Genomic DNA, 3183 nt, shown 5'->3' with positions numbered 1-3183 from the left:
ATATTACCTTGAGGAACACCAGCGGAAGGGAAGTGTAGTAAATAAAACATGGTGAGTGCATTTAACTTTAACCTATACATAAGTATAATTTCATGTAATAATAAAAAATGTATGAGGAACACGTTTGACCAAAAATAAAACAACATTTATCTAGAAAAAGAAAAATGATACAATTAAACATGAGGTAGGAGAAAAAAAACAAATGCAATTAAAACAAGAGCTAAAAGTACATGAATAATAACTACAGTATACATGTATGAATTAAATTCTGAACTAAAACATAATAAAAAATATCAAAAATTAAGTTAAACATACTATTATGTAGTTTCATAATGAAGAGGTATATATTTTAATTTTCCAGTATATGGTCATTTGGGTTTTCACTCACAATTGAACGTACTACGTCTGAATGATCACATTTGAGTTAGTTTGCTAGTTTCCTTGGAGATCGATATTAGAGATGAAGTATACTATAAACATATACTATATCACGAGTCTCGTCGTAAAGTTCATATTAAAACTAGAATTTCGTTATAATAATCCTTATTGCATGAATTTAATTTAAAATAAGTTATTTCAAAAAAGTTATAATCCATTATGTTCATAGAATGATGAAGAGGCTTATGAAATGCCAAAAGCTTATCAGATGAGCTTAACTGGAAGCCAGAACAATCAGGTTTAAAAGCTGCCCGTCCAATTAATTATTTAGGAATAATTACTTCAAAGGACTCGGTATGAATAAGTTATAAACCTTTTTTCACCGAAAAGTCGAATTAAATATCAGAAGACGAAAAATAACTGCAAGACTTGAAGTTTAAGTATACTGGTATTTCTTTAGTTAAAATTTTATCGTCTTTATAAAAGCGGCTCTATATAGTTACATTTGCATTATATCCTGTATTTTTTTCTCAGTATTTAATTTTTTTCAAACCATAAAAAACTATGTTATATCTTTAGATTAGATAGGTTGCAATAATATTTTTAAATATTTTATAACACATGTACTTTCTTACGTTACGATTCACTCTGTCCAATAAGGTACCTGCAGATAAATATATTTTAAGCAGTAGTTATTATTGCTTATTATATCATAAAATCCAATTTTATAGAAATTTCGAAGGGCAGAAAAATGTTCCTTGACTATCCTTTGCCGATTTCAGTTTTCTTGGACGTGCCTATTAGAGCGTTTAAATGTCGGAATGCTGAAAATTCTTTTAATCTCTTCATTTGCATTATTGAAGTTTGCACCAGATTTCTTCTCATGCTTTTTGGTCATAAAGCCTCTATATTTTAAGAATTTTCAACTTATAAGAAAATTCTCAAGTTTTTAGGAAGATATGTGAGTGGAAAGAACAAATTTTGTTTTCATTCAAAAAAAAAAAAAAATTGTGTCTAGGATTGTTAATCTTACCTTAGCAATATAAAAACTTATTTATTATATATTATAAATTTTCAGCAAATACCGTCTATGCTTTTATTTCTAACGCCGAACAATATCTAATTTTTATGAACAAAGGGATTTAAAATTACAAACAAATACACAAACTATGATGCGACAATGTAATTAAACAATAAAACATGTCTTAATGTATTATTTGTTAAATTTTAATATTACAAAACATGATTCTTAAAGAAAATTACGTTCTTGGAAGTTGCATATTTTTCTAACTACTTCATAAATATGTAATATTTGGTGCTATCTTATTCATTTTAATGGGTAATTTCAAAATATCTTTACGAAAATATTTCTGGAAATAGATGAGTAAGGCATTGAAAACTATGATCAATAAGGAGAAATATACCAGGGAAAAGTTTTTTCCATGTAGTAAAGCGTCACATTTTTTTGTCGTGACATTAGCGTCACTGCCGCTATATGCATCAGTAATACTATGGGGACATTACAGTCATAACGGTAAATATTATATAGTTTACATCAATTAAGTAGGCGGTACCTCAATTATTTTATTTAGCCATGGAAAATTCTTAGGATTAAAATAATATAATATAATAAATAATAGACCTTTCGGTAATGCAGAACCCCCAAAATTTTGATGCTATTTGTAAATAAAAAAATCATCATGGAATATATTAATTTTCACAATTATTATTTTAGCATTAACTTTTCTAATATGTTAATATTAGGATTATACTTTATTTAAATTAACTAACGAAGTTGGGTATAGAATTTTGTTTAAAATAAATTTAAATTGACAATAGCTATTTTACTTTGATTTATTGGCTTACGATTTTTATTACTTTTATGGCTCATGACCACCGTTGCACAGAATATTGAAAGTGTTCAGCAATTACGAGGCATCGCCTCTATGCATGGCGTGCTAAGAAATGTTCAAAGCCAGTTCTTCAGTTTAGCCATTATTGAGAAAAATCCAAGACCGGAGCGGTTTGAAAGAAACCTGCAGAATTTATTTCACACGCAGCAGCACATTCAAAGAATTATTCTCCTTTGAAGAGGTCTGCCTTCCTGAATCTTTTCAAGCGAGCTATAGTATTGCTCCTTCCGCCGTATACGGCATTACATCTTCCCCTTTGTAAACACCTGGTCGGTTGCTTTTCCAATCAGATATTCACTTGTGACTTTAATATTAAATAAAATATGCACGTTCGGTACTCAATGAGTTTGGTAACAGTGTACTTTTAATATTTTTTTCTTTAAAAAATAGTTCCACTGATGTCGTAAATTTAAGAACGTAGTAGTAAACCCGGCCTTCGCTATTGCTATATTTCAGGATGCACATACATTAATGCTAATAAATAATTAGATAAACTGATAAGACAGTATTTTTTTTATTTAATCATTTATTTATTGTTATTTACAACTGTATAACATACATACAACAAGTAAATTTGCTGTAGGTGACATAGTGACATAATACAAACATGTGGAGAATCTACCCACTGATAAAACTCCAATAACATTTCTAGAGGAAAAGATCTCAAGGCCATCTTCTTTTCAGACGCCTAGGAGGATTATTAGGTAATGAAGGAGAAGCCAGGTTATAAACAAGTGGATTTGGGTGGTTAGGAAGTTTTCCATGGAAGGAATGGTATCTGGTTTTGGCAGATGGGCAACATATGGAACATTGAGGTCATGATGGATGACTTGATTTGTGACAAAGTAAGGAACATTAAGGATTTTACGAAAGATTTTGGACTGTAAGGATT

This window comes from Halyomorpha halys, unplaced genomic scaffold (assembly GCF_000696795.3).
Source record: "Halyomorpha halys isolate HHAL.00 unplaced genomic scaffold, Hhal_1.1 Scaffold90.1, whole genome shotgun sequence".
Taxonomy (NCBI): domain Eukaryota; kingdom Metazoa; phylum Arthropoda; class Insecta; order Hemiptera; family Pentatomidae; genus Halyomorpha; species Halyomorpha halys.
This window is presented reverse-complemented; position numbering follows the sequence as displayed.